The sequence below is a fragment of the Staurois parvus genome, unplaced genomic scaffold (assembly GCF_062004578.1).
Source record: "Staurois parvus isolate SC_StPar_1 unplaced genomic scaffold, SC_StPar_1.0 ptg001215l, whole genome shotgun sequence".
NCBI classification, from domain to species: domain Eukaryota; kingdom Metazoa; phylum Chordata; class Amphibia; order Anura; family Ranidae; genus Staurois; species Staurois parvus.
In genome coordinates, this window is record NW_028319011.1 from 540,216 (window position 1) to 564,760 (window position 24,545).

The 24,545-nt window shown below is 42.5% G+C and overlaps 1 long non-coding RNA gene across 1 annotated transcript; it reads right to left on the minus strand.

Moving 5' to 3' along the window:
* Window positions 1-3,504: 3,504 nt before the first annotated feature.
* Window positions 3,505-23,680, minus strand: LOC149438124 (uncharacterized). The gene is made up of 2 exons (XR_016307953.1): window positions 23,484-23,680; window positions 3,505-3,867 (listed from the first exon to the last, which is right to left on the minus strand). It is a non-coding gene; the product is annotated as an uncharacterized LOC149438124 (long non-coding RNA).
* Between the last annotated feature and the right edge of the window lie 865 nt (window positions 23,681-24,545).

Below are 24,545 nucleotides of genomic sequence, written 5' to 3' on the forward strand. Positions count from 1 at the left end.
TATTAAAGCCCCCATCAGATTCCCTCTAAGTCCCCATCAGTGTCCCCTCTTACATCAAAGTCCCCAACAGAGTCCCCTCTTACATTAGGGCCCTCATCATAGCCACTCTTACATCAGAGCGTCCATCAGAATGGCCCCTCACAGAGCAGTCCCCCCTTACATCAGGGACCCCATCAGAGCAGAGACTGTGCACATCAGCTGTGGGTCAGATAACATCTTGTAGCCAGCATCATGTGGCCCGCGGGCTGTGGTTTGGAGACCCCTGATATAAAGTAATACCGTGAAGTACATTTTATATCGCTGCAGAATACACTATGTATCCACTACATTAACTTCAATATATAATTAGTAACAATAATCCCAAGAAATAATGTATTATATATGTACAAATAAACTCAAAATTAAGCATAAAATTGCCAACCTATAAAAATTGTGTTTAATTTGCAGAAAATGTTGTAATGTTGAAAACTGTTGTAATTCCTACACCGTTCACCTGATTTGGATGTAAATACCCTCAAATTAAAGCTGCCAGTGTGCATTTAAAGCACATCTTGTTTGTTTCATTTCAAATCCATTGTGGTGGTGTATAGAGCCAAAAATGTTAGAATTGTGTCGATGTCCCAATATTTATTGACCTGACTGTATGTAACATATCTGGAAAGAATTACCTTCCCAGAAGTGTGTGTATTCATGTACAACTCGTGATTGTCAAGGGAAGTCTGGAGCTTCAGCTAGTCACCAAACTAAAGAGATCAGATTTCTCCAGATATCACAGATTATATGAGGTGACTCTATAACCCGGCCTTGTATATTTGATAGCTCTGGAGACTCGTCTCTGTCATCTCACTAATGAGATTGCTTAATGCAATATCCTTCTTCTGGCAGTCTCAACAATGACTTATCTTTTTCTGGGGTGAAGGTAAAAAATTGTATCTCTAGATATGAAACCACCAATGACTGGTGTGTCTCACACTTTGAATGGGAGTGGTAAGCTTGCAAGCTATATACTTGGAGACCTGGTTACCAGTCCATGCACTTGAACAAGATTTCCGTACGATGATGTACTTTTAATGTATTTTAGGCTTGTTATTTACCCGTGTAAGTCTTCATTGTGTCTCTCAAAAGCCCCAAGACTGTTCCTGGGCACCGCCATCTTGTGATGTCAGCAGCTCCAGCAGACCCAGAGCTGTCACTCTAGTGACACTCTATAGCAGCCTTTCTCAACATTTCCAACACAGGGGAACCATTGAAAAAAAACTTTCCAGTATCAGGGAACCCCTGGTAAAAATGAATGTATGTACAATTCATGATACATTAGTGTGATGGTCAGTGAGAAGAATGCTTCTCAAGCCAGCCATACATGGAAAGAAATTTTGCCGGTTCAGCAGGGACCAGCCGAATTTCAATCCATGTATTCACTAGTTGGTTGTACTCAAGTCGATCTATCGATCGAATTGTGTACAACCAACCTGTTGAGATTTTCCTGAATGATCAGAGCCACTATAGCCAGCAACACTGATCATTGTTTTCTGTTGCCAGTGAAGGCTCCCCACTATCAGAATACAATAGGACGGTGGGAGGATTTCCCCACCCTCATTGAATGCGTGAATGGGGGAATCAACTCTTTTTTTTTTTTTTTTTTGCAATTATACATGGCCCTTACACATTGGGAAGAATTACCTCTTTACAGATAGCTAAAAAGATCATTGGTGTCAGTGGGAACTTACAGTTGTGCTCAAAAGTTTACATCCCCTGGCAGAAATTGTGAAATTTTAGCATTGATATTGAAAATAAGACTGATCATGCCAAAAAATGCTCTTTTATTGAAGGATGATGATCATATGAAGCCATTTATTATCAAATAGTTGTTTGGCTCCTTTTTAAATCATAATAACAGAAATCACCCAAATGGCCAGCATCAAAAGTTTCCATCCCCTGGAATGTTTGGCCTTGGTACACACACAGTGACACACACACACACACACACACACACACACACACAGTGACACACACACACAGTGACACACACACAGTGACACACACACACACACACACACACACACGGGTTAAAATGCCAGTTAGAGGTTAATGTCCCACATATGTGGCTTTTTAAATTGCAATTAGTGTCAATGTATAAATAGTCAATGAGTTTGTTAGCTCTTACATGGAAGCACTGACTAGGCTAGATACTAAGCCATGGGGATCAGAAAAGAGCTGTCAAAAGTCCTGCGTAACAAGGTAATGGAACTTTATAAAGATGGAAAAGGACATATAAGGATGTCCAAAGCCTTGAATATGCCAATCAGTACTGTTAAATCACCTATTAAGAAGTGGAAAGTTCAGGGATCTCGATACCAAGCTATGGTCAGGTAGACCAAGAAAGATTGCAGACATTACGGACAGAAGAATTGTCTGGGATTCAAAGAAAAACCCACAGACAACCTCAAAAGAAAACCAGGCTGCTCTGGAAAAAGATGGTGTGGTTGTTTTTCAGGAGTACAATACGGTGATACTTGAACAAAAGGAGCTGTTTGGTCGAGGTGCCAGAAATAAGCTTTTACTGCGCCAATGCCACACAAAAGCCCGGTTACAATATGGCCGACAACACTTTGACATGCCTAACCGGGCCTTTTTGTGTTATTGATGCAGTAAAGGCTTCTTTCTGGCACCTCGACCATGCAGGTTATTTTTGTTCAAGTGTCATCATATTGTGCTCCTTCAAAACAACCACACTGTCTTTTTCCAGAACAGCCTGTATTTTTCTTGTGGTTACCTATAGGTTTCCCTTTGTATCCTGAACAATTCTTCTAGAAGTTGTGGCTGCAAGCTTCTTGGTCTACCTGACCTTGGCTTGGTATCAAGAGATCCCCGAACTTTCCACTTCTTAAAAGGTGATTTAACAGTACTGATTGGCATATTGTATTAGGTACACATTGCTAGTGCCAAGAAAATATCCCCCACACCATTACACCACCAGCCTGAACCATTGATACAAGGCAGGATGGATCCATGCTTTCATGTTGTTTACACCAAATTCTAACCCTACCATCTGAATGTAGCAGCAACCTTCCCATTCTCCTCTGATCTCTGACATCAACAAGGCATTTTCGTCCACACAACTTCCACTCACTGGATATTTTCTCTTTTTTGGACCATTCTCTGTAAACCCTAGAGATGTTTGTGAGTGAAAATCCCAGTAAGATCAGCAGTTTTTGAAATACTCAGACCAGCCCGTTTGGCACCAACAACCATGCCACATTCAAAGCTACTGAAATCCCCTTTCTTCCCCATTCTGATACTCAGTTTAAACTTCAGTAAGTCGTCTTCACCATGTCTAGATGCCTAAATGCATTGAGTCGCTGCCATGTGATTGGCTGATCAGAATTTTGTGTTACCAAGCAATTGAACAGGTGTACATAATAAAGTGGTCGGTGAGTGTATACAGTATATGGACAGATAAGAACACAACAGAACAGCCAAAAGAAAATCATACTGTACTATACATATTTTATCAGATTTATTTATATAAAATAACACATCACAAATGTACACGTTAGCTACAACTAGACAGAACATCAAGTTTATTTCTCCACTTTAATTCTAGGTTCACAAATGCAGAAAATCATGTTGCAATTTAAAAAAACTATGATGAGATCTAACCTCAAACGCATGTCATCTTTTATGTCTGAAGATTAGTTACATCATTTCTATATGAGCAATGACAATGATTTCTTTTATCTGTACATTTACCAACTGCTGCATAGTTGACATCACATGACCACCTGAGGACTGTCACCTGCCCACAGCGGAGCTATCTTCCATTGTGTGGTAGCACGGATTACTAATTTGGCAGTGAAATTTACTGACCTGTAAAAAAAAAGAAAGCCTTTATGGATTTCTGAACATTTATATATAAAAATAAAATGAAATTCACATGAACCGCAATGCCTTCCCATCAATAAAAGTAGTAGATTCGGTCGGAGTAAAAACTGTATTGAGAAATGTATTATCTGCCACTTAATGAACATTGAGGTAAATGTGGTTCACCAAAGAATGCAATAAAGTACAATTTTCAAACAATGGTGGAGTCATAACACAGTCGCTCCGCTAGATCACTGCTGGCACCGGAGTTTCAAGAGACACAGCTGGCCTTGACACAGAGTATCCATATCATTCCAAGGAGAAGACAGTTATGTTCTTAGAGCAGATTTTGTCCAGCCAAAGTGACTTGGCAGACTGGTGCTGGATTTCACTTTCTCAGCCTATACTGAGGATATTCTGCGTGATAAGATGCAGTCATGGCGCCTGTGACATACAGAAAATACCTTTTATCTATATTGACTTCACATAAGGTAAACCTGCCATAGCAAGAATGTAGAGAGGTGACAGGGCCTCTTTATGTGGATGTGCCTGACAGGTTTGGAGAGTTTCATTATTCTACAGAAGGGGCTCATGGGATGAGCCTTTGGATGTCAAACCAAATGGGAAACAAGGAATACTTCTGTTATGTAGAAGGGGAGCTGTCCACTCTTCAACCAGTCCCAGGGTAGGGACCTGCCAGAACAGTATTCTATAGAGCCCCACAGAAACCATACTACCCTTCCTGCATGTGGCGGCATCTGTAGGGTGACCCGTCCTGGCTTTACCGGTACCTGTTGACAGTCACCTGTACACCTGCTTCAGGCCTTATACCACCAGTTACCAAAGAGATACAGGGAGGGTTAGTGTTAGGGTTACAGGGAGGGTTAATGGAAGGGTGTGTTGGGGTTACAGGAGGGCTAATGTTAGGGTGTGTTGGGGTTACAGGAGGGTTAGTGTAAGGGTGTGTTGGGGTTACAGGAGGGCTAATGTTAGGGTGTGTTGGGGTTACAGGAGGGTTAGTGGAAGGGTGTGTTGGGGTTACAGAGAGGGTTAGTGTTAGGGTTATAGGGAGGGTTAGTGTTAAGGTGTGTTGGGGTTACAGGGGGGTTAGTGTTGATCTTAGTGTTACAGGGAGGGTTAGTGTTAGGGTTACAGGGGGGGGGTTAGTGTTAGGGTGTGCTTGGGTTACAGGAGGGTTAGTGTTAGGGTGTGGTGGGGTTACAGGGCGGTGTTAGGGTGTGTTGTGGTTACAGGGGGGTTAGGGTGAGGGTGTGTTGGGGTTACAGGGAGGGTTAGTGTTAGGGTGTGTTGGGGTTACAGGGGGGTTAGTATTGATCTTAGTATTACGGGGAGGGTTAGTGTTAGGGTTATAGGGAGGATTAGTGTTAGGGTTATAGGGAGGGTTAGTGTAAGGATGTGTTGGGGTTACAGGAGGGGTAGTGTTGGGGTTACAGGGGGATTAGTGTTGATCTTAGTGTTACAGGGAGGGTTAGTGTTAGGGTGTGCTGGGGTTACAGGAGGGTATTGGGGTGTGTTGTGGTTACAGGGGGGTTAGTGTTAGGGTCTGTTGGGGTTACAAGGGGGTTAGTGTTAGGGTCTGTTGGGGTTACAGGGGGGTTAGTGTTAGGGTGTGTTGGGGTTACAGGAGGGTTAGTGAGTCACATGCCTGATGAAGGGGTCCTGCGAGACTCCGAAACGTTGCCTTGCCTATGTGATGGTTTATTAAAACCTTTGGACTCACATTGGTGATCCTCGGTGTGCTGGTGACATTTTTTCCTTGTTCACACAGACCGTCTCCAAGTCCAAAATCACACAGATTTACTCTCATCACAGTATTGTTTGGTTGCTCCCCAGTCTGTCCTGCACAGCAAACTGGTTCCAGGTTGGAGCATTCTCCCTAAGCAGCCTGGGAGTTTTATAGAGCCCAGAGCTCCTAACCTGCTACAGCTGAGCTCATTAAATCATCAGTGAGCTAAACAGGCTCACTACACAGCACAAAGGAGAGACAGTCAGTGTAGAGCATGAATCTGGGACAAATATACCTCCCATCCTGGACACATCCCCTAGTTCTTCCTGGCTTTCTGTCACAGGTATATGTTGTCTTTTTTTCTTCAATTATTAAAGTGTATGTTATTCCAAAAAAAATTGTTAAAAACTGTCCATTTTGGTTTTGGTTTTTGGCCAAGTGCATCCTGAATTTTCGTTTTCGTCACGAGAATTTTCATTTTGGTGCACCACTACATAAATCCCTTTGAAAGTCTGAACTAGCAATTTATTTTCAGACCTTTATTAATCTGCCGTATTGCTGTTTACGACAAAGGGAAGTTGCAGGCAGAGTGGAGTGAGTTATGAAGCTTAATAACCTTCTCGGAGCTTTTTGTTTCCCTCATTAACGTATAAGAATAGTTGGAAAACTTCCTGAGTGGAATACTGAGTGGAGAGGCATTACAAAAATGAAAACTTATTTCCTTGAATTCTGATTAGTGGGAAGATACAGCAAGCTCTTCATCTAACAACTATAACACTGCAAACAATGCTGGTTTTTACATTTATATTTTTTACATTTATATTGCTTATTTAAAAGGGTTAGTCCTTCCAAAATTTATATATTTTTTATTCTTTTACATAAAACCAGAAACCACCAAACTCTGCACTTTTGGTTTCACCTCCGATATCAATTTATCTGATGAGTACCCTCCAATTACCTTTTGGGGCGATAGTGCAGAAAATCTAACCAAATCCAATGCAATGATCCCCTGAAGACATCATAACAGACAAAGCGTGCTGGGTGGAGCCTCGCTAACTACGGCTGTTTATGTCACCTCTGGTGACGCAGGTTCCAGTGTCATGGAATGCACGGAGCCAATGGAACCCTAAGCTGAATTCTTATTATTTGCATGCTGGTGCGTTGGACTGTTTTTTAAATCTAATAAAAGCGGTATTACACTATTGGGAGTCCTCTTTTTATGATGGAGCTGCCGGGAGCTGGTGGAGAGTCGGGGGAGAGCTAGAAGGAGAAAGCTGTGGAGGCATGACACAAGCGCAAAAGACCTTCTTATGTATGTATGGGGTTCCATGAGATCTGGTGAGTGGCGCCCACTAAGGGGTGCTGGAAGGTGATACACGAGCACTAGAGTGACTGGGGAACAAGTCCCTGGTTCAAGAGGACTTTATTGCAGTCACCATTATATGCATTTCAAGAGCACTTTATTTTAAGAACACTGTATTGCAGTTATGGTTATATGCATTATTTAATGAACTACAACATCTCTGAAAGATACACAAGAGAAGAATTATACTGACATTTTAGTATTGCACTTTATGAGTAATCTACCTCATTACTGTACTTTAGGATAATGCACTTTGTTTTTTTGCATGTTTGTAAAGAATTATATATGTGGAGTATTTTTTGGAGTACATTTATTGTATAAGGTTTGGGGTATTTAATCTAAATGTGCTGCACCATTTTTGGTTATGATATATTTTTTAGATGTTGGGAAGTTATACCTTTCAACAATTTTCTTGTATCTCTTTGGAGACTCTTTAGGTGAGATATCTGCCTTGTGTTCCCAGGTCTGCACAACTGCTGTAGCCATTAAAAGGCTTCCCACCCAGACCAGGATGAGTTAGAACCTGCCAACATGATTAGGAACATTCAAAACTCCAAAATGTGAAGGAACAGAGCCAGGAACTACAAAAGAGACATCCCATGGCTGGAGTCATCAAGAGATATAGGAAGTCAGTGGGCCAGTCCAACCAAAACTGGTATTTATGTTTTTGGTAAATGTTGGGGAGTTATATCCTCCAACATGTTCCTTCTATTTATTTGGATATTCTATTGGTGGACCTTCTGTCTTGTTTTCTCAGGTCTGCATAACTGCTGTAGTGGCTATAAAGCTTCCCACTCAAAACAGGATGAGCTTCATCCTGGTCAGGAACACTCTAAACTCCGAAATGTGAAGGGACAGAATTTGGAAATACACAAGACACCCCATGGGGCAGCACACTGCCTAAATAGTTAGCACTCCCGCCTGGCTGTACTAGGGTTGTTGGTTCAAATCCCAACCATGGCACCACTTGCCTGGAGTTTGCATGTTCTCCCTTGCCTGCGTAGGCTTCCTCCGGGTACTCCGGTATCTTCCCACACTCCAAAGACATGCTGGTAGGTTAGTTGGAATATGTCTAAATTAGCCCTAGTATGTATGAGTGTGAGTTAGGGACCTTAGATTGTACAACCCTTGAAAGTTAGGGATTGATGTGAATGTACAATATATATGTAAAGCGCTGCGTAAATTGACGGCGCTATATAAGTACCTGAAATAAATAAATGTCTTGAGTCATCAAGAGATATGGGAAGCCAATGGTTGAACCCCAGCCTGGAAGATTTCATCCATAATTGAAATATCATTTTTTCCCAAGCTCAGACCAGTTTTGAAAGGGCATACTGTATGTTGGCGACAAGGAGGCGACAATGTGGGAGATTGGGTAACTTACATTGTATGTGAGTGTATAAGTGTATGTAGCTTTTGGAATACAGTGTTTTCTCTTGGATCCAAAGTAGCTGCTATTCTTTCTACCCCATCCTCACACTTCGCTCTACTCACTTTGTCTATGGACACTTGCCCGGTTCAATCTAGAACTGTAGTTTCCCATATTCTGATGTTGGCTTGTCTAACTATGACTTATAACTAGAAATCAATGAACTCCTAATATATTAACTCCTAATAGATCCATAGAGTTCATTTCCATTTTACCTATGAGATGTTCCTTGTGTTTAGTAACCAAGGCCTTAAGGCTTTTAATGCTAAGTGGTCAATTTGGGACCATATGTTTAATGTTATAGGAAAGTAGAGAAAATTGTGGACTCGCTAAAGCTCCTTTATCGGATGTTTCATGACCAATGGTGCTTGTTGAAAGGGTTTTCCTTATTCTTTTCTTTAGGTTGTTTGTGTAAACTGCGCAATTTACTTTTGATATGCTATACTGTACAACTGAGATAGCTGTACATACCTTAGATAACCTAGTTTACCACAGATATGAGTATTGTCTACAATTTTTGTATCATTCCTTTGGTTTTGAAGATTTTGATGGATAATGCTGTCTGTACCTATGATTTAATAATAAAAACTACTTAAAAGTGTGTGTTGTGTTGGTGGTGCTGAGTGAAGGTTCTTCACCATTCAGACATTGATCATATCATCAATCAGACCCCAGTCAGTGACCCATACTGTATAACCAGTTGCTTCCTGCACAGACCTGCGAACACAGCGTTTGGCAGAGGCAAGTCTTCCAGAACCAACTTTCTTGCAGATCCGAGACCTCCTAGGACCGTATGCCTACAGCCTCAATGGCAGCTGATGCTGGCACACTCACCTTTTACCGTCTCCTGCTTGTAACTATTGGTACTTAACAATATAGTAAAAAATGAAATTTATACAACTGGGACCTAGATTAATCTAAATTCTTAAACCATTGACAACCGCTTGTGGTCCAAAAACACCAGGCTGGCACATCCATCAGGTTTCCGTTATTTTGTCCACCCCGTCTATATGTACACATATTACAGCTGACAATCTCTTATCTGTTGATAATAATAGTGTTCCTGAACACTCAGGCACCATATTTCTTTCTATCTCACTTAAATACTCAGATATCTAATTCTGCCTATACAGAGCCTTGAAAACATACAGATAAACCAAAATTATAGGGAAATGTGTGCCTGGCTCCCTCAGGCTTTTACCTCATTTTCCTATTAGGAAATGTGATCTTGTTAATGCAGCTTCCTATCAGCATTTTCGTGGCACGGGGAAGATGAGTGAGACATCGGCCTCAAGAGCTGGAGAAACATACAATGGATAGGAAGACTCTGCTTCTCCAGCATTATCGCTTCAATTTATCAACCAGAACAGCTCTATTTTCATAAAACTGTATGCAACGGGGAGACCAGAAATCCCAACAAACAAAAGATTGGGTATATAATACTGTGTTGCGTCTAACTCAGCCTTTCCTAAACCAGGGTTTCGGGGGAATCCAGAGGTTCCTTTAGAGCAGTAGTCTCCAAACTGTGGCCCGGAGTGAATGTAGCCCTTGGCTTGCTTTCATCCCGCCCTTGGGGCACTACTCCATCCAGTAACTCAACAATGGGACATCATTTCTGCCACTGACACCAACAATAGGGCGCAATTCCTCTCACTGACACAAATGATAGTCTACAATTCCACCCAATCACACCAATGATGGGGCACTATTCTTCCTAATGACATGAACGACGGGGCGCTATTCCTTCCACTGACACCTACAGTGGGGCACAAATCCTCCTAAACACACAAAGGATGGGGCACAATTTCTCCCACTGGCACCAACAATGGGGCACAATTCCTCCCAAAGACACCAACAGTGGGGCACTATTCCTTCCACTGACACCTACAGTGAGGCACAATTTCTATCACTGACACCAATGTTAGATACAATTCCTTCCAATGACACCAACCATGAGGCACTATTTCTCCAATTAACATCAATGATGGGGCACTGTTCCTCCCAATGAGACCAACGGCAGGCCACTAGTCCTCCCACTGACACCAATGATGGGGCAAAATTCCTCCTACTGACACCAACATTAGGGCACAATTCCTCCCACTGACACAAATGTTGGGGCACAAGCCATTCCACTGACACCAATTATGTGGCACTGTTCCTCCCGCTGACACTACTGATGAGACACTATTCCTCCCACTGACACCAAAGATGGGGCATTATTCCTCCCACTGACACCAAAGATGGGTCACTGTTCCTCCCACTGACACCAATGATGGGGTACTATTCCTCCCACCAACACCAATGATGTGGCTTTATTGCTCCCAATGACACCAATGATAGGGCACTATTCCTCCCCTAGTTCCAAAGATTTAGCATTATTTACTCCCAGTGAAGCCAGGACATTTTCTTCTTTGACTTCCTACAGTCTGCCCCCCTTAAGTCTGAAGGACAGTAAACTGGCCCTTTGTTTAGAGAGTTTGGAGACCCCTGCTTTAGAGGTTACTAGGGGGTTCCTTGAGAAGAGAGTAGTGGCAGATTGCGTACACTGACCACCAACGTAAGAAGTGACTTTTACACCGACCACCACCGACAATTACTATTTTTGCTTTAATTTCCTAATTAACCCCTTGCTGACCATGTAATGCGGAGCAAAGAAAGGGGCTCAGCATCCATAGAGGTCTGAGGAGAGCATGCTAACTGCACTTCAAGCACCCTGACCAAGCTGTCAGTGACAGCTCTTGATCAAGGCTGCTAACTAATAGCCATCGGTCTCCCAATCATGTGATCACTGTGGGAGCCAATCACAACATGCCGCCTCCTGGGCATTGAAGCCCAGTTAAAGGGTCACCAGCACAGCTTCTGTATCAGATGACTGCTGTGATTGGCTCCCACACTGGTCACGAGATCAGAAGCCTGTCCTGCTGGCTCCCAGTCAGCAGCTTTGAGTCAGTATGATCAAAGAATGCTGTCAACCTCAGACCGGCGTGGATGCATATGTAAGAGGTATAGAAAATAGGCAGCCCCATAAAATTAAAATCCAAAGCCTAATACCTAATATAACAGTAATCTATCTTTGTCAATAGAAGATACTAGTGATTACATTTTTATTGTACCATCACAAGAGGGCAGAACTACTTCCTGTGATAATAGGAAGACACAGAAGTAGGAACTAAAAAGCTAACACTTTGTTTCCTACAAGACAGTGATTACAGTGAACATATCCAGTCACATGTAATTAAGGGTTTTCTGTGTTTGTTACAGGTAAGCAGGAGGCTGTTTAACATGATAAATAGGACAAAATGACTTAACATGTACCCTGGTGATCAGTGAATGCCGCTGTTACTATTATGCAATCAGATTACTTGTAGCATAAATGTGAATATATATTGCAGCTATGTGATTTGGCGCTAAGATACAGGGAATGTGATTTCTCTATTGTAATACGCTATTGTTATGCAGAATAGGTCACTAGCATATCTGCAGAGGTCTAGATATTCAATATTGCGATTAAAGGTGTTTATTAATGTATATGAAAATACTTATTAATGTATATGGAAATATTTAGTAATGTATATGGAAATATTTAGTAATGTATAGAGGACAGTGATTACAGTGAACATATCCAGTCACATGTAATTAAGGGTTTTCTGTGTTTGTTACAGCCATTCCTAATAAAACACTTCTGGTTTCACCCGACCCATCCTTCGCACAGTTGAATTATTTACCGTATGTGCAACAAAATTGGCGCCCAACGTGGGGCCGGGTGAAAGGCACGCCGAAAGGTCACGGAAGTGAAAAGGAGTGACTACGCTGTCCGTGGTGAAGTTACAGAAAAACATTAGGAGTATGGATATCGAAAAGTTGCAAGACGAAATCAGTGGACACCTGATTCACATGACAGTCGATGATCTCATGGAGACTTGCCAGTTTATAAAGGCCTCCGAAGCAAGTATGGCAAAAGGAAAAACCCGGCGCCATTACATGCGGATAGTGAATGAGGTGTTAGATGAACTGGTAGAGACTGAAAGTGAAGAAGTGGTGACACAATTTCTGCAGGCAACCAAGAAATTCATTGGTGAGTTAGAGAAGAGAGATAACATGGAAGCACCAAGCGATAGTGGCAAAGACCTTCAGGCAGAACAACAGTTAAAGGATTTAAAACAGCAATACTACAGTATACAGGAAAAACTTCAAGAAACGGCCAAGATGATAGAGGGACAGATGAAAGAACTTAGCACTAAAGACAAAGACTCAAAAGGAAGTTCTGCAAATGAAGACCCTAATCTAGTTGCTCAGAGACTTTCCCATACTAACTTGCCAGAAGTTACAATCAGAAAGGACTTTAAAATTGCTGGTCAGATAGGTGAAAAGGAACAGAAAGATAAGCTGTCCTATACTAACCTCATGTACCAGATTGACATGGGACTGCAAAAGGGGTATCCAGAGTCAGAGCTTGTGGAAGCTGTGGTGAAAGCCATTAGTCCTGGGTCAAGTCTCAGAGGCATGCTAGAGCTGAAGAGTGGACTGACCCTAGTGCCACTCAAGAGAATCCTAAAAAGCCATTATAAAGAGGAAAATGCTTCCGAACTATACCAACAATTGATCAATATATCACAGAATAGTAAAGAGACTCCCCAGAACTTCCTATTTAGGGCCATTGCATTGAAGGACCGTTTGCTGTTCGTTTCACAAGGGGAAGGTTCAGATGAACACTTTGGCACTGAATTTATACAAAAGAAATTCTTAAGGTCAGTGGGCACCGGACTGAGAAGTGACCATATCAAGTTTCAACTAAAACAACACTTGGACGATCCTACAGTCTCAGATGAGTTGCTCATAGAGAAGATGAATGAGGCTACAAACATGGAGATGGAAAGGGAGCAGAAACAAAAGAAATCTGAGCACAGTAACCTGACGAAGGGAAGAGAGTGCCAGGCCAACATCCTCCATTGTTCTCAGGTACCAGGCACCATCCCTTTGCTTCCATCACAAACAAGTAGTCTGGCAATCCAACAGCCTTCAAAGAGTAACTCTGACCTTGAAAAGATTGTAATACAGTTGCAACAAGAAATATTCGATATGAAAACACTTCTCCAAGATTAGAGAACTCGACAAGAACATGGCTTTGGAGGACCTAGAACAACTGTTGGACGAGGGACAGGGACTTGTCAATCTTGTGAAAAGACTGATCAGAGAACTGCATGTGACCATTGCTTTAACTGTGGTCGAGCTGGACATAGGGCGAGACAATGTAGAGCGGCCAAACAAAATCAGTTAAACGGGAGAAGGTTGCTGTTAAGGGACCGACAGTAACCTGTGCCAGAACCAAACCTGCGTCCCAAAGTGCAAATCATGTCAGTAGTAAAGAAACCAGTCCCCAACCTACCATCAGAGCTCTGGCTGGAAAGTTAAACGCAGGCTACTGGAGGAAAACGTCAACCTGCCCTGCTCAAAGTCTATCCCCGACAGCTGAAAAATTGCCAACCAATGTGAATGGCATCACTTTGAAAAAGCACAACAAGCTACTGGGTCTTATTGGAAAGAGATGCCTTGTGAACTGTGAAATGGACAACACTCCTGTCCATGCCTTATGGGATACTGGCTCTCAGGTTAGCATTATCAATGAGGGCTGGAGACAGCGAGTACTGCCACACACTGTGCTCCGATCGTTTGAAGAACTGCTGGGACCAGGGGTACTCCAAGGGAAAGCAAATGAGACAGAGATTCCGTTCTCAGGTTGGATTGAGGTAACCTTTCAGCTTACATCGAGCAGTAATACTACCAAACAGTTATTAGTACCACTAGTAGTCTCTGAGGATGAGAAAGTGGCTGAGAAGCCAATTATCGGCTATAATATAATTGAAGAAACATTCAAAGAGACAGTTGCTGATGGGAAGAAAGTTATCCCAGGTTTTGTGGACATATTAAGAACAGCTTTGGAACTGCCAACCCCCAAAGCAGAAGTCCTTGTAAGCTTACTACAAGCCAACTGTAGGGAAACCAGTGGTGCTATCGTAAAGACTGGTACTGAGAACCAAAGAATCCCTGCAAATACTGTAACATACATCCGGTGTAGTGCTCACACCAAACCGTCCTTGCAGGCTCAGACAGTTTTGTTTACACCGAGTGAGGCTTATCACCTGCCGGATGGACTGCATATTGGTGAGACACTAGTCTCATTTCAAAGAGGACAATTCTCCAAACTGACCATTCCAGTTTGGAATACAACTAAACGGGACATTGTGTTACCAGGTCAAACAAAGATTGGAGGTGTAGAGCCCATAAAAACAACATATCTGGCTCAAGTACAATTGAAACAATCAGCAAATGTGTTTACTAATTCGGTGACCTCTGAACCACAGACACTCAAGGTAGGACCAAAAGGGAAAATTGGAAATCCAAATGAGACTTATCCGCGGGTGGGGGATGATAATCATGAGTGCTGGGACCCGCCAGTGCCTTTGAAACACCTCCCTCCTGAAGATCAACAAATCGTCAAAGAAATGCTAAGGGAAGAATGCAATGCTTTTGCCAAAGATGACTCTGATGTAGGATGTATTCCTTCTTTACAGTTACAGATTCGTCTCAAAGACAGTACACCAGTCACGAGAACTTACATGTCTGTGCCGAAACCACTGCACCAAGAAGTTAAGGAATATCTGCAGGATCTGATAAATCGAGGATGGATTGCAGAATCAAAATCATCATATTCCTCACCCATTGTGTGCGTAAGAAAGAAAGATGGCAGTTTAAGACTGTGTTGCGATTATAGAGAGTTGAACCAGAAGTCCATTCCTGACCGTCATCCAATTCCTAGAATCCAAGACATGCTGGACAGTCTAGGAGGAAGTTCATGGTTTTCTGTGCTAGACCAGGGGAAAGCATACCATCAAGGATTTATGGAAGAAGCCAGTCGACCATTGACAGCATTCATTACACCTTGGGGTTTGTATGAATGGATCCGAATACCCTTTGGTCTGAGCTCTGCACCAGCCGAATTCCAACGCAGTATGGAGACATGTTTAATAGGACTGAGAGATGAGATTTGCCTGCCATACTTAGATGACAACCTTGTTCATAGTAAATCATTCCAGGAGCATGTGGAGCATGTCCGGTCAGTACTCCAACGTTACCAACAACACGGAATCAAGTTAACAGCCAGGAAGTGTGAACTTTTTCAAAATAAAGTCAGATTCCTGGGCAAGATTGTGTCAAAAGAAGGCCACTCTATGGACCCGGCTGACACGGCACCTGTTCTTGCCTTAAGAAACAACCAACCAAAGACTGTCGGAGAACTCAGGAAACTATTAGGATTTATTTCCTACTATCGCCCTTATGTTCAAAACTTCTCCAGAATTGCCAAACCTCTCTATGAACTATTGTCAGCAGGTTTGACACCTACCACAACCTCAACACCAGATAACCAGACAAAGAAGAGGAGGAAACCAATCCCAAAGTCAAAAGGTCAACTTCCATCCTATCAGTCTATAGCCTGGACTGACCATCATCAGATAGTACTGAACCAGCTCATTGAAGTGTTAACTCATCCTCCAGTTATGGGTTACCCCGATTATTCCAAACCCTTTGTTCTTCACTGTGATGCCTCACAAGAAGGACTAGGAGCCGTATTATACCAAGAGCAAGAGGAGAAACTAAAGGTGATTGCTTATGGGTCTAGAACTCTCACACCTGCTGAGAAAAACTACCACATGCATTCAGGGAAGCTCGAGTTCTAGCAATGAAGTGGGCAATATGTGATAGATTCCGAGATTACCTATATTACTGTCCATCATTTGTTGTATATACTGACAACAATCCACTAACCTATGTCCTCACTACAGCAAAATCGATGGGTTGCAGAACTAGCTGACTTCAACTTCACTATTAAATATCGTCCTGGGAGAAGGAATGCTGATGCAGATGTACTTTCTCGTATGCCATTGAGTCCTGAACAATACATGCAACAATGTTCACAAGCAGTAGACCCCAAAGTCATCACTTGCATAACCCAAGCAATTCAAGCACATCAAAAAGAAAGGATACCTTGGCTATGTCCAATGACGATTGCCAATACAACTGATGCAGCACCAAAGAAGGTAACTCAAATACCAAAAGAGACAATAAGAACCGCACAGAAGGAAGACTCTGTGATTGGAAAAGTATGGGAGTATAAAAGCCAAAACAAGTTTCCATCCAAACAGGAACGACAAGGTGAACCTGTTGATCTTTTCATACTTATGAAACAGTGGACCAAACTCTACCTCGACGACAATAACATTTTGAGACGGAAAACATCATCTGGTTCTCAACTAGTGTTGCCCAAGTTGTACCATCACTTAGTATGGAAGGAGTTACATGAAGAGATGGGACACTTAGGAGTAGAAAGGACTGTAAATTTAATCAGAGAAAGATTCTTTTGGCCACATATGCAAAGGGACACTGAGCATTACATCACACGTCAATGTACTTGTCTGAAAGACAAACGGCCAAATAAGCTTGTTCGGGCCCCGTTGAACAATATTGTGACAACTTATCCTTTTGAGATGGTCTCCATTGACTTTCTTCATCTTGAGAAATGTAAAGGTGGATATGAGTATATCTTAGTGGTAATAGATCATTTTACAAAATTTGCTCAGGCATATGCAACCAAGAACAAGTCCGCAAAAACTGTTGCTGACAAAATACTCAATGATTTTGTCTTGAAATTCGGATTTCCTACCAGAATTCACCATGATATGGGTAGAGAGTTTGAAAATCACTTGTTTTTGACATTAGGGAAGCACTGCCACATCAAAAATTCTCACACAACGCCATATCACCCAGAAGGTAATGGGCAAGTTGAAAGATTTAATCGTACCCTGCTATCCATGCTTCGTACCCTGTCACCAGATTCCAAAAAGGACTGGAAAAATTCACTAGCAAAGGTAGTCCATGCATATAATTGTACTCGAAGTGAAGCTACAGGACAATCTCCATTCTTTCTACTGTTTGGAAGGTCTCCAAGACTACCCATTGATAGTATGTTTGACACTCCAGTAACTGAAAAATACAAGACCTACTCTGAATATGTGAACATATGGACAGATAGAATGTCTGAGGCCTATAAGGTTGCTTCAAAAATAGCTACTCAAGCTGCACAGAGAGGAAAAGAACACTATGACAAGAAAATTCATGGAGCTGAACTTCTACCAGGTAGCAAAGTTCTAGTCAAAAATCTTACCGAAAGAGGAGGTCCAGGAAAATTGAGATCATTTTGGGAAGATACCATACATGTTGTTCTTAAAAAGAAGTGTGCAGACAGTCCAGTGTATGAAATCAAACCAGAAACTGGAAAAGGCCGAGCAAGGATTTTACATCGCAACTTACTATTGCCATGTGATTATCTACCTAGCGACCAAGGTCAACAAATACCCAAAAGAACCAGTGCAAGAAAGCAAGGGAAGGATCGAAATACAACTCAACAACCTACACAGACATCTGAGGGAGAATCAGAAAATGAATCAGATCACGAACAAAGACACTGGAGATCTTTCATACCAGTCACCCAGCATGACCACCCAGAGGAAAGTACAGAGCTAAATCCAGAAGCTATTGAGTTCTACCCACGTCAGCTGGAAGTGAGTATGATATAGAAGGAGTCAGAGAGACTGAGCCTACAGATCAAATTGAACAAACTGAGTATGCATTTGGAGGTATAGAAGAAGAATGCCCAGCAACAGAGAACACAGAACAACTTGTTGAAAGTGATGTAGAGGAGAATGAGGACCTTTCAGATTCACTTCCTCAATGTAGAATACAACCCTACAAGAACAGGAGACAACCAAAGATTTTGACATATGACACTTTAGGTCAACCCAGTAGTGTTACCAGAGTTTCATCTATACAGGTTATAGACAGTATTCCTACATTACCTGTTGACTCTAGCTGGTATTTCAGTTCAGAATGTTTTGCTGAAGACTATAGAAGTTGGTAGAAGTGATTATGTTTATTGATCCATTGTTTACTATTTGGGACACTATACCAAAGTTAATTACCAAAACCAGAATAATTATATGTTGCTTTTCTGTTGGTTCAAGTAAGGAAAAATATAATTGCATTTGTACTGCAGATATTGTAGGTCAGGCAGAAACAGTTTTAGGTGAGGGAACTAGATGTTACAAAGATACAAAGTCGGCCGGTAAAAGTACAGAGCAGTTGATGTCAACGTTATGCTGCATTGTTGATGTACAATGGGTATTCTGCCATTATGATAATAAGGTATAAAAGTAATAAGATGTTCCCTAGTTTCTCATCACCTTTGTCTAAACTTAGTAACCTATACAGATATGTATAGAAAGGGGTTTTACTAAATAGTTGGTTACATGCAACTATATCTTGCCAGGTACTATAGCGCTGTGGGCCTGGTGGGAAGCTGTGATGTAATAGGGAGTAGATGTCACAGGGAGGATGTTTCCTCAAGTAACTTGGTTACTACTTACCATTGGCTTCCTATGGTTACTACTAGACAAGTAAAAGAATGTTTTCTTAAAAAAGTTCTGCGTATGTCAGGGACGACATAACAATTTGTGGGGGAGAGTGTAAGAGGTATAGAAAATAGGCAGCCCCATAAAATTAAAATACCTAATATAACAGTAATCTATCTTTGTCAATAGAAGATACTAGTGATTGCATTTTTATTGTACCATCACAAGAGGGCAGAACTACATCCTGTGATAATAGGAAGACACAGAAGTAGGAACTAAAAAGCTAACACTTTGTTTCCTACAAGACAGTGATTACAGTGAACATATCCAGTCACATGTAATTAAGGGTTTTCTGTGTTTGTTACAGGTAAGCAGGAGGCTGTTTAACATGATAAATAGGACAAAATGACTTAACATGTACCCTGGTGATCAGTGAATGCCGCTGTTACTATTATGCAATCAGATTACTTGTAGCATAAATGTGAATATATATTGCAGCTATGTGATTTGGCGCTAAGATACAGGGAATGTGATTTTTCTATTGTAATATGCTATTGTTATGCAGAATAGGTCACTAGCATATCTGCAGAGGTCTAGATATTCAATATTGCGATTAAAGATGTTTATTAATGTATATGGAAATATTTAGTAATGTATAGAGGACAGTGATTACAGTGAACATATCCAGTCACATGTAATTAAGGGTTTTCTGTGTTTGTTACAGCCATTCCTAATAAAACACTTCTGGTTTCACCCGACCCGTCCTTCGCACAGTTGAATTATTTACCGTATGTGCAACACATACAGTATGTGCGGTGGCTGGACATTACAGCCCACCTTTCTTGCTGCTGCATATATGCATTGCACTGCTGGCAAGAGCTTAAGTGCACCCCATTCTGTAGTCTGTTATTAAACTCTCTGCAATCTACTGATCAGACTAATGTGCTATGAACTGCTGGGCTAATCATTTTACTGGAGGGCTCCTGACACCTGAAAACCTTTCTGTTTCAGGGGTCCCTTCATGGTACAAAAGGTTGAGAAAGGCTGGTCTATTTCCTTAAAGCATAAGTGCACTTTAAACATTTGTCCTTAATTACTTGGCCTGAAGAATGCCCTAATAAGTCCAATTCCTGTTTAGGTGATAACCAGGCATTTCAGACACAGAAATCTCCAGCCTGTGAGCAGTATGCACACTTTTTCTCTTCTTGCAGCAGCTGTTCTTGGCCACCAGTAGAGGGAAGCAGCGAGACGGACTTCACAGTCATCGGAAATACAAAATCCATATCTTTTCTTGCTTTTGGCGCCCTCTGGGCACATATGCAGAGAAGATGTAAAAACACTGCAGATAGACTGAAGGCCGTGTTTGTCTGGTTGCCATTGGAGAGTTCTCCCCACTTCCTGTTTAGTAAAACATTGATATTTGCATAGGAATTGAGGAGAAATATCTCTGTTGAAGACCCCCTGACATGACAAGGGTCCAATCCCTTCCCCAGTATATCCAAAACTAAGAAAAAAACTTCTGGATGGACATATGCTTTACGGTAGTTTTCCAATAGAAAAGCTTGAAAGTGATATTAAGCGCTCAGTCTTTTTAAGCACTTTCAGCAGCTGATTTAATCGCTCACACAGTATGCAACTTCTTTATGTTTTAATCTTTTTTTATGTTCCAGTGTAAGCTAGTGCCCCAGGTTTCCTGTTTCAGAGTGGCTCTTTTCTCTTTCAGCATCCTATGGAGCCACTCTTGCATTGAGTTGAGTCTCTCTACACTGTGTGCATCAATAGAAACACACAGCCCTGTAGCCTAGGATGACAAGGCACTCCCCTGATCCACCTTCCTCCTCCCCACTCTCTTATTCAAGCTAACAGGCTGGAGACTCCACTGTCCACTGTTAAAAATGCTCCTTTCCCGCCCATCTATTCTGACTAACCCATGTAGGAAAGATATGTATACTTAGTTATTTCCAGGCCACTTTGATCTGGTCATGTGATCTTCCCTGGATCAGCCAGCAGAGGCTGCAGGGGAGAGAGAGCGCTCCAACAACAGCTAGTGATGCCTTGGAGTGGTGACATCACCCACAGGCTTCAAAAGCCCATCCATTGTCGGTGCTCCCTCCTCTCTTCTGCAGCTGTGCTGAGTCCATGTGACAATTAAGTATTCAAATCTTTCTTATACAGCTTAGTCAGAATAGGTGTTAGGAGGGAGCATTTTTAAGAGTAGGTTTTGCCTGGAATTCCACTTTAATTATTTCCTGTGAAAACTGGAAGTTCAGGGAAGCAGCACTGAGAGAGCAGGAGCCAGACGCATTGAAAGTTGTAAACTGCAAGTGCTGGGTTATGAATTCTAACGAACGGTTTACTAGGGAAAGATTTCTTCATTGTGCCCAATGTGTTAAGCAAAAAAAAAGCTAAGGGTTGATTATTACTTTAACCTCCCTAGCGGTATGATTATTTCAATATTTCTGTGCTCAAAGCTAGAACTTCAGTAGAAAATTTTAATTTCAGAAACATGAGTTTGATTTTCTAATCTTTAGTAATGTTCTTTCAATCGTAGTGATGCGAAAATTCTTCTATTCTTGTTTCTGCAGGTAGGGCAGACCAGTGAAATGAATGGGCTGCCTACACGCAGAACACAGGTCGCCATCATGGGAGCCAGTGCTTAAAGTGGACCTCCAGGCTCCCCCCCAAAAAATGAAAGTCAGCAGCTACAAATACTATTACCTGTCCAGGTATCCAGCGTTGTCCTCCCTTGAGCCGATTCTTCATTTGGCTTTGGGTGCAGGTGCCAGCATCTTCAGTAATCCGGACACCTGGGACACCAGACAGGTCCTACAAAACTACGGGGCCATTCACAAAGTACAGCGCTCCTCACGCATGCGCAGTGGGCACCCGGCTGTGAAGACACAAGCTGTCACAGCTGGGTGCCCACACTGAAGATGCCAGCGCCAGGGAGAAGACAGCCGGTGAAAGCAGGACACCGCTGGACCGAGGAGCAGGATCTTCTGCACAGTAGAGCCGAGCGGCCAGCCCGGTATTCTAACACGGCAGCGGCGACAGGGGGAACACCGGGCCAGCCGCTCCATAAGACTCACAGACATTTTCCCCCATTTTTTGGGGGGAAAAAGTGCGTCTTATGGAGCAAAAAATACTGTACATATGGGAATGTCGACGACATATTATTTTGAAAGGAAAAGTTCACCTTTTGACAAAAAATTATACTTTTTTTGCAAGTAAAAAAATGTGCATTTATTATACTTTGAACTAGGACCTTGGAAAGCATTACACCAGCGATCAACAGATCACAGGAGCCATGTAGGTCTCCTGCAGACTACCAGTGTGATCGCACATCCCGTATGGGCAAGCAGATCCAGCCTGGCAGGAAGACCCAATGTACCACCACAACGCTAACAGCACTGTGGTAGTTCATTGAGGACCAAAAGCTGACAGCCACTAAGACTGTTGGGACTTGTAGTACATGCTGGAAAAAGGGTGGTGAATTGCCCCAAAGAGGGAGAGAAGAGATCCTCCACCAACACCATACACAGCCTCTTACCAAAGAATAAGACCATAGGTCATGTGGTCCTACACAGCATATACAGACGGTCAATGGAAAGCAAGGACCATATATCTTCTCCTACAGGCCTTCTTTGAAGCTCAGTAAGCTCTGACATGACTCCATATTATTAGCTGCGCACGCAGTAAATGATGGAAGTGAAGTTTTCCACCTGTTAGCTAGGTGTCTCATCACACAGCTGAAGCAAAAGAATGTTACGTCACTTCCGCTTTCAAGGCAAACCATGTCGTCACTTTCACACCTGCAAATCATGTAGTGTTTCCATATTTTTGTCCAACTCCTGTAGTTCTGTATTTAATTTTTTTTAGGAGAACACACCCCATGCTTCCGCGTTCCTCGCTTAGGCACGAATGACATCCTCCCCACCCCACCTGAAGCCCCCTAGGATACCAACATCATGTGTCCCAAGTGGCTTTGGGGCAATGTACAATACGCTGTGCATGTGCAGTGGAGTGTCATCGGGAGCTGCTTGCTAGGACCTGGAAGAGAACGCTGGCTCCAATGATGGCGGCACAAGGCCCTGTGGGTTCCGCTTTCAGCAGATTACTGCAGGGCAATGCTGCAGTTGATGGCTGGGTATGTTATTTAAGTTCACCCCAGCACACAAGGTAGGAGGGGGTTTACAGTAAAATTAAACCTGGGGGGGGTTAAGTTCCACTTTAACCTGTTGTCACCCAAATAACACATATTTGCAGCCGCAAGGGCGGGCTTTAACACCCACACATGTGCGTTGTTGGGCAGCCAATGTTTCTGTGCTGAGAACAAGCTCACTGCAAGCTCCCAGCACAGACACTGGGCTGTCAAAGACAGCTCTCGGCCCTCACTAATAATCCATAGCCAGTGGAACGACTCCTGATCATGTGACCACTATGACAGCCAAACACAGTAGTCACATGATCGAAAATCTTCCCGCCCCCCAGGCACTCAGAACTTTGTACAAGGACACCGGAGTAGGCGGAAAAGGGTTAAAGGGACTTCAGAGGAGACATTTTTGTGGTCATTTAGCTCGTGAGATAAACAATATAAAGCCAAAGACACAACAAACTGACCTTTTCTGCTAGCCAGCCCATGTGCCGAATTTCATGACTTCCAGAGATTCTGTTTTTTCTCAGCTGAGTTTGGACTTCGGCCATCACCTTGGGAAGAAGTTCCGTCACCGCCCCGTGAATTGCGTTGAACCAGGTCTGGGCCGCCGCAGGATCTTTTCCTCGCAGCACCGCAGTATGCTTGGCATCAGGTGAATGCAGTTCTAGATGTCTGCAATACAGAACACATGCGTTTACAGCGGGAAATCCCAGGATCTTCTTATAATCCCCTGTTCATAGCTCTGGATTTTTAGGATATTTTGCCACACACAGTTGAATAAAAACTGTACATCTTTGGACTAATCTCCAGACAGATATAACAGACACAAACCAATGGAACTCTGTATTCATTAACCCCTTCTTCCCAGCCTTTTAAGAGATAGTAACACCGAAGCATCGTTACCTGCTTGCTCAGCTTGACCATGTGATCACTGTGATTGGATGATTAGATAATTGGAAGCCCATCCTACCAGCTTCCAATTGTCAGTGACGGTACTGTCAGAGTGCTGGGGGCATGCTGCCAACACAAAACAGGTATGTGTATACAAAGAGGCACAGAATACGGCCAATCTCTGTGCTGCCACTTATATACATACATCCGACAGGAAGGGCTTAATAAATCTTGAAATGTGTGTTTTTTAATGCCACTAGTGGAAGTGCCTGAAATTGATTTGGTATCAGCCTCTTACTATGCAGCAGCACTGGAAGAAGAAGGGGCAGAACCGAGAGCCAATCAGGTGTGCTGCATGCACATGTACCAACATAGAACATACTGATAGGAGAAGAGAGCAAAGAGATGACCTAATCAGTCTGCTGTTGTTGTTTCACCATCCAATCAGACGGTTGGGGGTGAACAGAGGACACCAATGTATTTCCTAACTGTAAGTAGTCTTGTCTGCTTGGCTGTGCTGTCTGGCAGAGCTGTGGAAATCCCAGCAATGGATGAACAGATATAAAAATCTTCTGACAGGAAAAACATTTCTCATATCTGTATTTAGAGTACAGCTTTCTAGGACTGTGAGTGTA